Raw genomic sequence first — 12,603 nt, forward strand, 5'->3', positions numbered from 1 at the left:
CCCTCTACAGAGCTAGTTACTCCTGAAAGAAGGAGAGACGAGAAAGAAGAAGAAGAGAAAAAAGAAGCCCACTCAAATCAATATCCCTGAGCTTATCTATAATGAAACTGCAAGCTCTTTAACCCGAGCATTGAACTCTCAGGCCTGATTGGAGATAATTGGGCAAGGAAGTTCTACAAGTCTTCCTAGAAATAAGCAGAGCAGTTTTTTATTAAACTTATTTTTAAAACAGCTGTGGATGTTGTATCGAATGTGGCTTCTGCTTCAAGTGTCTGTGTGCAGCTGCCATTTATTAACAGGCTTTTTGCCATGGAGACAATTATAACATTCTTAGCGATCCTTTTTCAGCTCTGTGGCTTTCTATCACTTGATTTCTTATTCACACCATGCACCTTAACAAGTTGTGTTTTTTATTAGCAATCAACAAGGTGACAAAGCAGGAAGGCCTTTTTAGATTTATAAGGGTTTTTGTTTTTTTTAAACTCCCTTTTCATTTATGGCTGGTGGTTTCCTAGAAGTGAAGATCTCAGATAAGTGGGTCACTACTCAGATTGATTTTCCTTATGGGAGAGAAAAGTAGAAGAATGGAACATGGCAATTACAATGAACCTGGAATGATGCTCTTTGTGAGCTTGCTAAATGGTAGTCAGATCAATGTCCTCCATCTGTGCAGTGTGGAAGAGAAGCCTACAAAGACATCAGATTGGCTATAAATGTGGGGTGCTGGATGGTCTTAATGTATGTCAGCTGGAAGTACTTAATCAACCAGGAAGAAAAATAAGAGAGGAAAGGGGTGAAATCACTTTGTTTAACAAAGATACACAAGCTTGGTTTGGCCTTTGAAGATGCCTCCTGCAGGATGACTGAAATGAGCTGAGACAAACAGCATCCTTATAGGAAGAAGAAAGTATGGTTGTACTAGAAAAGAAAAAATCAAGAGGCAATCCCTGTAATAAAAGAGGATGGGGGTAACAGCTCTACTAACAAGATTGAAATTAAGGATTCTGGTATCCATAGTTAGAGTCTGGGCCTAATTGGATTTCTTCCTAAAGATCTGTCAACAACTTGTGATGCAATATTTCACAGAATCATAGAGTTGGAAGGTGCCCCCACGCTCACCTAGTCCAACCCCGGCCTATAGCACAGAATCTTCCTAGAGCAGTGGTTCCCAAACTGGTGGGTCACAACCCAACAGCCAGGGAAGCACTTGTCCCTGCCCCTTAAAGGGGGGAAGGGGGGAAGGCAGCAACGTAATCCCCAGGATTGCACTGCTGCCGAAGATGGGAGGGTTTTTTCCCACTTAACTGCAGCTAGCACTGCAGTCCTGGGGGCTCCACAGTCCTCCACAGGGCTCCCCAAGCCTCTGTAATTCAAAAAAAAAAAGAAAAAAAATCACTTTCGGTTTTTGCGAAGAAACTGAAAGCACACATTTTGTTTTTCTTTTTTAGAGTTATAGAGGCTGCCGTGGGGTCCTAGAGGCTCAAGCCTGGAGCATTTGCCCCATCGGACCTAATGGTAGGTCCACAACTGCTGGGTAGAGATGTCCTCTCTCTAGCCACTCTGCACAGGGAAAGAGCAAATGCCGCACAGCAGCTGCCTTAGCTCTACCCCTGCTCCCATAGTAACCCCAGTGGGCTTCCTTTCCCCTGCTCAATTTCACATAAGGTTTAATGACTGTTCAGGCCAGTGCTTTGGGGTGACCAGAGGCAAGGTGACCAGGGGTGAGGCCACAGTAGCCACAGAAACAAGAGCCATGGGTTAAAAGAGTGCCATGAGAGCCACGGGCTGCTGGGCTGCTTGACTTAGCAAAAGCCAAAAGGGCCTTGCAAAAGGGGCCTCGGAATGTGTTTATGCTAGCTGCTTGTATCTGCTTAGTGTGGAATGTTGGCAACCTTCAGTCTCGAAAGACTATGGTATTGCGCTCTGAGAGGTGGTTCTGGAACAGTGTCTAGTGTGGCTGAAAAGGCCAATTCGGGAGTGACAATCCCTTCCACACCGGGAGCAAGTGCAGACTGTCCCTGGTCTGTCTCCCTGGCTATGGGCCTTCCTTCTTTGCCTCTTTGCCTCAGACTGTTGGCCAAGTGTCTCTTCAAACTGGGAAAGGCCATGCTGCACAGCTTGCCTCCAAGCAGGCCGCTCAGAGGCCAGGGTTTCCCACCTGTTGAGGTCCACTCCTAAGGCCTTCAGATCCCTCTTGCAGATGTCCTTGTATCGCAGCTGTGGTCTACCTGTAGGGCGCTTTCCTTGCACGAGTTCTCCATAGAGGAGATCCTTTGGGATCCGGCCATCATCCATTCCCACGACATGACCGAGCCAACGCAGGTGTCTCTGTTTCAGCAGTGCATACATGCTAGGGATTCCAGCTTGTTCCAGGACTGTGTTGTTTGGAACTTTGTCCTGCCAGGTGATGCCGAGAATGTGTCGGAGGCAGCACATGTGGAAAGTGTTCAGTTTCCTCTCCTGTTGTGAGCGAAGAGTCCATGACTCGCTGTAGTACAGAAGTGTACTCATTAGGCAAGCTCTGTAGACCTGGATCTTGGTATGTTCCGTCAGCTTCTTGTTGGACCAGACTCTCTTTGTGAGTCTGGAAAACGTGTGGAATGCTGTAACAGATAACGGTACCAGGCTACACCATCAGGGTGAGCACAGGGTGAGATAGTATGGAATGTGATTCCTTGGCTTCTGTTATGACTTTGCTGCTCTATAATGGCAACATGTTGTGTAATCCACCTGAATTCAAAAACTTTGTAACTTTCCATGCCTTGAGGGCAAGATCACACCTATGCGGCAAATTGAAACCAATCAAATGGACATTGCTCAAAACAATATGCCCCTCAGGTATAAAGGAGCACACCCAGAGTGCTCAGAGCACCCATTTGCTTTGAGACACGAGTGTGATGGGTGCCCATCGCATGCGATTGAATAAACAAGCCTGCAAACTTCACTCCTGATTCTGAGTTATTGAGTTGTGCCCTTTGACCTTGCAACACCAGAGTCCCCTTTGAGGAGTTGCCTGCTTTACCCACCCAGACCTACAGTGCTGAAGGAGGTATGATTCAGGCAGCCGTATCCAGTGTGGCTTTGAGGAGGCAGGAATAATCATGTGACTGCTGCTGATTTCTGAGTCCAGCTGCTTGTGGGGGGCTATTTGCACTACCTGCAGTGGCGTCACTAGGATTCGCATCACCCAGTACGGAAGGCCTGCGCATCACCCCATGCAGTGGGCGGGGCAACACCCCAGGTGGTGGGCATGGTGATGTACCATCGCCCCGCAGCCACTGGTTTTTTGGCTGTACCTTTTGATAGAACACGGATATTTCAGTTTGGTTTGTTTCATTGCATTCTGCATGAAATTACGCATTGATTGATATATAACATGATGGGATTATTCCTCCAAACTCTGATTTTAGTGATTTTGAAAACTTGTAAAGTCACACATGTACACACACCCCGTGTCAACTTACTAACACCTTATTGCAGCAGTTCTCAAACTTTTAGCACTGGGACCCACTTTTTAGAATGACAATCTATCCAGGACCCATTGGAAGTGATGTCATGGCCAGAAGTGACATCATCAAGCAAATTAAAATAAATAATTATAAATAATTAAAATAAAAGAAATAATTAAATAAGGGTGAGCCAGTCCTGTTCCACCAAGTGAATTTTGTCTGTAGCCTGCCTGCAATAACACGCCCCCAAAAAGAATCAGTAAGATTTCCAGCCCTCCCGAGTGCTCAGTTTAAAGTTCTTCTATTTGAGGCATATCAGTACAAAGATCCACCTGGCTTTACAAGTGCAAAATAGAAAACATCCCCCTTACCAGTTGAAGCCTCTTTTTTTGTCCTTTTTAGTATGGGGGGAGGATGCCTTCTGGAGCATTTGTTGAGCTCCAGTTCCAACGGATCGGGACCACTCTGGTGTCCTCACATTCCCCTTTGCCTGGCCTGATCACAAGCCAAGGCACGTCTGCCTACTTGTGAGTAAATGCGACCATGTGGCTAAGTTTCTCTTTCCATAGGGTTCAATAAATTTGCAGCTGGGAGGGAGGGACCTCCTTCTCGGGTGCTTTAGGGGGGCTGCATTCATTGGATCAGGACCATTCTGATGTTGTGTGATTCCTCTTGGCCTGGCCTTTTTGATGGACTAAGGCATGTCTGCCTATGCACAAGTAAACGTGTGATATGGCTCGGTTTCACTTTCCATAGGGCTCCATGCATTTTTTGGTTTCTGGTTTTTTGGCCATAACTTTTGAAGGAAAGGAGCTATTTCACTCTAGTTCTTTCTACTGCATTCCACTGGAAATTTCGCATTCAACGGTATATGGTATGATCGGGTTGCTCCTAAAACTGTGATTTTAGCACGTCATCCCCCAGTGTGCATCACCCCCCCCTTGCGTGTCACCCGGTGGGGCCTGCACCCCCCGCACTCCCCTAGCGACGCCACTGACTAGCTGGAATGCATCTCCTTTAGGGTTTGTATTCACACTACAAATGAACAAATGATGATGATGATTATGATCTTGTTAATACAATTTATAAAGTTGTGGCCCAAGTTTATCCCAACACAGTTGCCTTGACTCTTATTTTCCTGTGTGGGTGTGTCACCTAGGCCCAGCCCAGGAGGCCAGGAATCACCCTGGAGCAGGGGTCTCCTCAGGGGTAAGGGCCTCCTCAGGAGTAGAACCTGGGCACTATCAGGACTGGGATCCCAGGCAAGTCACTTCCCTGGGAGTAGGCCCTAGTGCCTCCTGGGAGCAGTCAGCAGCCACGTGGGCACAAGGGGTGGGGCTGGACCAGAACAAGGCTAGCCTCATAAGGGGGCTGGAGAGCATAGGGAGAGGTCGCTCCTCTCCAGTTGGGAGAGGGATTGCAGAGGAGGCCAGAGGGGGTAGCCACCCGGGCCTTACTCAACCAAGAGAGGCTTCAAGGAGAACTTTGCTAGCCTCGGCCCTGGAGGGAGGGGCCGGAGGCTGGGGAGCACCCAATGCTAGACCCACCTGGGAGCTGGGGGTAAAAACCCGAGGGGCGAGGCTGCTGCCAGAAGGACCCCATCTCAACTACCCACATTGGAGGCCAGCTTATCAAGGGGCAAGACTGGAGGCACAAGGGGCCCTCCAGAGGACAGTTAAGCTAACCCCCAACAATGCGGTGACAGCCATCAGGAACCCCTATCCCTTTCCGACGAGCACTGACCGGGGAACCCTGCCGGAACCTGCAAGGGGTCGGGAAGGAGTGGGGAACGCGCATATAGGTCGTCGACACCGCATGTCTCTGTAAATCAAAGGGGCCTGTGACGTAACAGGCCCCATGAATGTCAAGAGTTTAACCAGAGTAAATCGTCTCTACAAATCTGCTGTATCTGCCTCCCGTCCTTCTTTCTGCCGACGACCTGCACGCATTGTCCCGGTAAGCCCCCCATGCCCGGGCACCCCCAAGGGGGTGGGGTCACCGCCCGCCATGGACATCACAGGGTGCAATTCTCCCATGATTTAATAAGGGCTGAGGCAGAATCAAATGAAAGGTCATGGCTCCTGATATTGATGTACTCCACCCTATGCACTGAAGTTTTTGTGTGACACATGTAATCCATACAGATGGTTATAAAGGATGTACAAGCTTCCCCCCATTTTTTGTGATGGAAGAATCACATAAATTTGGATGCCACTCTCATGTGATGCAATTACCTTACATGTTACTTTAGATTCATGGGATTCAAGGGGTGGGCCACAAATGGCTCCTCCACCTCATAGGTGATGATCAGTGGTGACCTGGGGCCTCCTGGCCCCCGGGGCTGGGCAATGCAATGACATGGTGACTTCACTCCCCATGTTCCCACATCACCCCAAACCTATGTGCTGCACCCCCTCCCCCTGCATCCATATTGGAGCCATTTGGAGGCAAAGGAGGATGGGTGGGCCCAACTTGCAGTACTCCTTGCCCTGGGCAACGAGTGCTGCACCTCCCCCCGCCCATGTGCCTGGCACCTCCTGCAACCTATCAACTAAGGCCCCTCCCCTCAACAACCCCGTTTGTCCACCACTGAGGAATATAACTAGCTAGGTAAGTATAAAAAGGACATCCCCCCCTCCCCACACACACTCACAATAGGGACTACCTAAAATTTGCAGGGTTAAAGAATGAATAATCGGATAGAAAAAAATTAAAAACGTATCAACTGATGAGAGAATAGCTCTTGTCTACTCTGGTTCTGCAGTGGGCATACAACATATTGTGTGAAGAACACCAATGTGAATCAGAATTGGGCCACCCTGGAACCATATCCGAACCCCTAAACAAGAAGTGTCTCAGGTTTTCTGCTACAGTGGATCCCCCGCAGTGTTGTTTGAAAAGCTCAGCCACTTATCCCTTTGCTTTGAGGATTCAATCTCAGTTTCACCTGGGGGCCAGGACAGCCTTGCTTTATCAAACCACAGGGGTCTGATTGTCCTGTTTAGTGAAATCCGCATGCAGATGTGCTCAGCAATCTGCTACTGCAGGGCAGTCTTACACACGGGCTTTCAGTCTCAGGAAAACAGACTGAAAGACAAAAGAACTCCTGCCATACACATCTCACTACGGATTTAAGGGAGAGATTTCAGCTACATGCTAGTTACATTCATGAGGGGGGAGAGAGAAAGAGGCACATAGGATAGCCAGAGGGAGGGTCACCATTTGCATTTACCACTGGTGTATGGCTACATGAGCACCAGGCCAGTTGGGACATGCACAGTCACATGATAGAGGTATCTGTGTTATTTTTTATTTTATTTTTCATATTTTTCTACTGCCCTTCCTCCAAGGAGCTCAGAGTGGTGTACATAGCTCCTCCCCTCCTTTTGCCCTCACAGCAACCCTGTGAGTTAGGTGAGGCTGAGAGTAACTGGCCCAAGCTCATCCAGGAAGCTTCATGGCCCAGCAGGGATTTGAACCTGAATCTCTCAGGTCTACGTCCAATTCCTGAACGTGAGGCTCCGTTTCGCTCCCCCTGCCAGGAATGGCTCCAAAGGGAGGGGCCATTTGCCCACCACACTGGGGCTCCCTGCCAGACTGGGTGCTCTGCCCCGCCCTCCAGCTACGCCACCACCTGAACCACTACACCAGGGTTGGGCAAACATTTTGGCAAGAGGGCCACATCATCTTTCTGACTGTGTCGGGGGCCAGAAAAGAAATTAATTTACATTTCAAATTTGAATAAATTTACATATATGAATACCTTAGAGACAGACCTTATCTGAATGAATTTTACTGTGTTTATTTATAATACACATGAGAACGATACTACAGGCATGCAGAACCACATAAGAACTATGAACTGTTTGTCACACACATCTTAAATAATGAAAACATGCAGATCAAGCCAGAAACACATGGACAAATAAGTTGCTCAGAGGCAATGGGGGGGGGGAGGTAAAATAATGCCTAGGGAAAAGCAGAAAACACATGGAGACTATAAAAAGCCTTGTGCAGCAACTGTTACCCTGCATGTGCTCAATCTTGTCTGATCTTGGAAGCTAAGCAGGGTCAGGCCTGGTTAGTACTTGGATGGGAGACTGCCTGGGAATACTGGGTGCTGTAGGCTTATACCATAGTCTTTCGAGACTGAAGGTTGCCAACCGTTATAAAAGGTCTGACAATCACAACCAGCAGTTGCAGGCCAGTGCAGGCTCCAACAATCTCTGATGGGCCAGAGGCTCACTGAAGACAGGGAGCTTCATGGGGCCAGGATTGGGAGACCCCAAGGGCTACAAATGGCCCCCGGGCCAGGATTTGCCCACCCCTGCACTACACCATCCTGGCTCTTTCAAGTATTTTAAGAGAGACAGGCCCCATTCGTATGTTATAGCCCAGATGGGAGCATGCTGCATAGCCCCATAAACCATGCCAACTTCTCCGCAGACAAATGCTGCATATGGAGTTAGGGGCTGCCATCAGTACAGGAAGACATTTGCCCCAATCATGTGTTGGTCCTCCACAAGGTCATACTGCATAGAGCAGGTTATAGCCTAAACCTTACCATTTTTCTGCCAGAGTTTTAAGACATATGTGTTTTATACGATGATGATGATTACAGTATTTATATACCACCTTTCTCATCAGATTTTCATCAGACTTATTTAAGGCAATTTACACAGGCAGACAGTCATAAACTCCCATAGGAGTTTTTACAATATTGTTCTAATCATAGAGAAACCTTCATTCTCCATATGTTATCCTTGGTGTGGTCATCTCTCTGGCTGCACAACTCATGGCTTCTGAGATTTCGGGCGCAATCTTAACCCACTTCCAGCACCGACATAAGGGCAATGCAGCTCCAAGGTAAGGGAACAAACATTCCTTTACTTTGAGGAGGCTTACTTTGTGAGTGCCCCCCAGCTGCAGGATGCAGCACACCACCCATTGGCATAGCTATACCAGTGCTGGAAAGTTGGTTAGAATTTGGGCCTTCAGCAGATAGCTACAAATTAAGCCAGGCAAGATCAAGTTATCACTCTTTTCGCGTGATCCTATCTTGAACTGGAAGAGGCAAGCCAGGAGGCTTGTGCTGTATCCAGAGCGAGATAGTGTGCCAAAGTGGCTCAACCAGAGGTAAGGGGAAACTCTTTCCCTTATCCCCAGGTAAGTCACTGCAGACCCTATGGGTCTCCTCAGACTTGTACCACCGCCTGGGGGGCGGGCGGGCGGTGGGGAGTGGGAGGCAGGGTTGGGATCCGGCTGTTAGTTCGGATCCCAACCCCCTTCCTGAGCCACTTTGTGCTGCTCGGGAAAGGGGGTTGGGATCCAGACTAACAGCTAGATCTTAGCCCTGCCTCCCGCTTCCCACCGCCCACCTGCCCCCCAGGACCTGCCCCCCCAGGACTGCCCTCCACCCACCCTCCCACCGCCCTGGAACACCTCCCTCCCACCTCCTCCCTGACCCCACGCCCACCCCAGAGCTTTGCGTCAACTGAGCTCATTTGATACAAGGCTTGCCCCGCAAAGCCACAGAGGCTGGCTGCAGTCTCCTTGTGCCAGCGCACCTCCGTGCACTGGTGCAGTTTGCTCCCAAGGAGCAACTCCTAACTCATGGTTAGTATTGCGCCCTTTGTCAACTTTCTTTTTTTACATTCCTTCCACCCTCTCACTTCAGCTCATCCGCAATCCCTCTGTCTCACAGAGGGTTATCACAACTTGTCTGCAACTTCTGGTCTCCCATCCACACACACACATACACACACACGCACGCACACACAGGGATGTAGCATCTGTGAATTTTGTTGTCAGGGACCCAAACTGGAGGAGGGTAATATCACATGTGAAGCAGTCCTCAGAATGTGTCATGATATGACACTACGCCTAGTGGTCCTGTTGATCCATCTCAGATGCACCCTAGCTTTCCCACCTCTCCATGTCAAACATGTTCAGGAACAGGGATGAAGCTGTAAACAGCTTCTTTGTAATTAGGCTTTATGAATAAAGAGGGTTCCAGGAAGTTCTTAGAAGTTCTTTCCAAGGCTTTAATCACATGACTATAGTTTTATGCTGCTGTTTGACTCTGCAGTCTATATTTGTGATTATATTAATGTGTTTTTTCATGATTTTGCCATTTTTTATGTTCTTGTGGCTCACTCTGGCAATTGTTTGTGCACCCCCCAACGAACACTCAAGACAACAGACCTGGGGGAAGGGCCACTTTATTAGTAGTTATAGTACAGAAGGAGAGGCTGAGACCTGCAGTTGCTGTGGCAGTGAAGCATCTGAGGTGCAGAGGCTAGACCACTAGAAGGCACCAGAATCACATCTGTCCCCAGGCTGGGCGTGCACGGGACTCCAAGCCTTGCCCCTTTCTCAGGCGGTGCAGCTCATCCAGGTCTATCCTGTAAGGGGGAGTCAGCCAGACGGCAGGCTGTGCCACCTTGAGCCGCTGAGCTTCCCAGCCAGGGCACTGTCTATGTCCTCATGCTGCTGGGCCCCTGAGAACTGCAAGTGGGTTCTGCCTTGCCTATGCTGCTTGAAGGTGCATGCTAAAATCCAGCTCACGCCTTCTAACCCGCACCACCTGCCATCATAAAGTGACCAATGTTAGTCAGCAGAGGAAAAACCCATCCCCACCCCTGACAGTCTGGGGTAGGTGAAAAAACTACCGGCCATTGGTCAATCTTGGTAGGCAGCAAAAAATTCCTACCCAGCCCCGAATGGCGACCAGTAGAACTGACTGCTCTAGAGGTGGGCAGGTGGGTGTCAGTACTGTGCACACGTACAAAGAAGGAAGAGGGCTAAGTACTGCAGCCCTAAGAGCTCTCTGAGACCACCCGGCTCCCAGCCCTCCTCCAATCCCCCCACAGGGGGATACTCTTGTGTTCCAGGCTGGGCCAAACAAACCCCAATCTCGCTGCTTACGTTGTGCGATCGGCATACTTCTTGATTGATACATTTGTTAATGAAATTAGTTAATTGAAGGTATAGGAGAAGTACTTTGTGGAGCTGGTATGCTCATAGAATGGTGGGTCTGATGACATATTCAGAGCACTGTCTTCTTCTGAACACAAAAACGTTTCTTACAAGATCTCAGCAAATTAAAAAAAAACAAAAACAAGCAAACATGGATGTCAAGAATCACAAAGAATGATCATGAACAACAGGCAGGAAAACTCCAGTGACATACAATATCAAAGGACGTTGACATGTCTCATACAGACAGCTTCTAACAAAGGGAAAGAGACTTGTGGAACATCCAGGAATCAGGAAATGCATGGAATTTATGGCCAATAAAATTGTTTCTGGGGCCAAAGGAGCTGCATTTAAAGCCAGTTCAGTGAATGTGACTGTAAAGTCTATTCAGAAGCAGGATTTGAGTGACAATGCCTAGCTCAGATGTGGGCAATTTATGACAAAAGACCAAGCCAAGGTTATGAATATTCTTTTCAAAATGGCAAAATGTTGGCTTTGGAATAAAGTGGCAGCCTGAGAGCACTCCTGCAAAATATGCAAGTTGCAGAGATTTTTATTTTGTTCATTTTGCTCTGTACAGAATATGAGGATTTCAAATGCATTTTCATAATTTGGGAACCGAGTCCGAACAGTCACAGTTATAGCTTAAAACACGCACACAAAAACTGTGCACCATTCGACTCCCCAAGAAAAAGCCATGGAGAGATTATGGCTTTGATTTCCTTGTTTGGAAAGGAAAGCCTCTGGACAAGTTAATGCCATCTTTAATGCTATGCATAAACTGTAGCAAGATAAAGTCCATCACCAATAATATAGTCACTAGGGCAGCTGTTGCTTTCTTTCCCATCTGGATCACAAGTGCAGAGAAGCAGATAATTGTTGGTTTGGGATGCATAGGTTAGAGATTTAAACACTGAAGCAATGAAGCACCATGGCCACAGAAGGATTTGCAAATTGGAGAAAAAAAATTCTTTCTTCTGAAAATGCTAAATGATACAGGTGTGACTTGCGCAGGGGGTGAGCAAAAATATGAGCGCATGGGTATACAACCATCTGACCATGTCCCAAATGGGGCTTACTCCTAGGTAAGTGTGGACAGGATTGCAACCATAGTTGCCTTATACTAAAACTCTAAATGGTTTGAGTATCAGAGTATATGGAGGCCCCAGACCACTTACTACCATGTGAATTTGCCTCAACACTTGATTCATCTTTGGAGACCATCCTCTGTGTGCCTCCACTTTGTCTGAGGTTGAAGGAATGGCAGGTGGGGAGAGGTATTTTCTGGTTGTGGCTCCTCTACTTTGTTGTTTAAGTAGTTCCTTCCACTCGCTGTCAAAGCCGTTCTGAGGAGTGACGGCAATGTGCAGGAGTCTCCATTTAGTTCAACGAGCATGTGCGCATTGCTATCGCTGCCTGGAATGGCTCCAATAGCGAGGGGCCACTTACACTGTGTGTTGTGGTTGGCAACCTTCAGTCTCGAAAGACTATGGTATAAACCTACAGCACCCGGTATTCCCAGGTGGTCTCCCATCCAAGTACTAACCAGGCTTGACCCTGCTTAGCTTGCAAGATCAGATGAGATCAGGCATGTGCAGGGTAACAGTTGCTGTGTGTTGTGGCGCTTGCAGTACTTACCATTTCTAGCTATGCTAGAAGGTCCCCAGTGGCATAGCTAATCATTGGGTAGCAGGGGGCACAAATTTTTTTAATACCCCCCTTACACCCATTAAACCCCCCACATTGTTAACAACCCCCCCCATACAACATCTTAGGAGCCTCTGGTTTTAGAGAAAACCCTAAAGTGCCTTTTGGAGGCCTCTGAGACACCCCCTTAAAGCAGGGTACCCAGGGCAATGTATCCCTTGCCTCCCTTTAGCTATACTACTGCTGGTCCCTATTTTTTATTTTTTTTCATTTTAAGAATGTATGCCCTACCTTTTCATTGAAAAACCGCACTAGGTGGCATCAGACATAATATCATTTAAAATTAAGACACAACAAGCAGGCAGCGATAGACCAAAAGGCAGTAACTCAGGCAATAAACTAAAGCAATAATCACATTTTTCTTATCTCATTGGAGAAAAAAAATTGCTGGGCTGTCTTCTCAGAGCGAAGTCTGAGATGTGCTGATTTAGTCCTAAGATCATCTTGCATCTTTATGGTTTGGTTTGGT

At 47.8% G+C, this 12,603-nt stretch overlaps 1 pseudogene; it reads right to left on the reverse strand.

Moving 5' to 3' along the window:
- Positions 1 to 11,924: 11,924 nt before the first annotated feature.
- Positions 11,925 to 12,044, reverse strand: LOC136643525 (5S ribosomal RNA; annotated as a pseudogene).
- Between the last annotated feature and the right edge of the window lie 559 nt (positions 12,045 to 12,603).

Source organism: Tiliqua scincoides, chromosome 2 (genome assembly GCF_035046505.1).
Source record: "Tiliqua scincoides isolate rTilSci1 chromosome 2, rTilSci1.hap2, whole genome shotgun sequence".
Taxonomy (NCBI): domain Eukaryota; kingdom Metazoa; phylum Chordata; class Lepidosauria; order Squamata; family Scincidae; genus Tiliqua; species Tiliqua scincoides.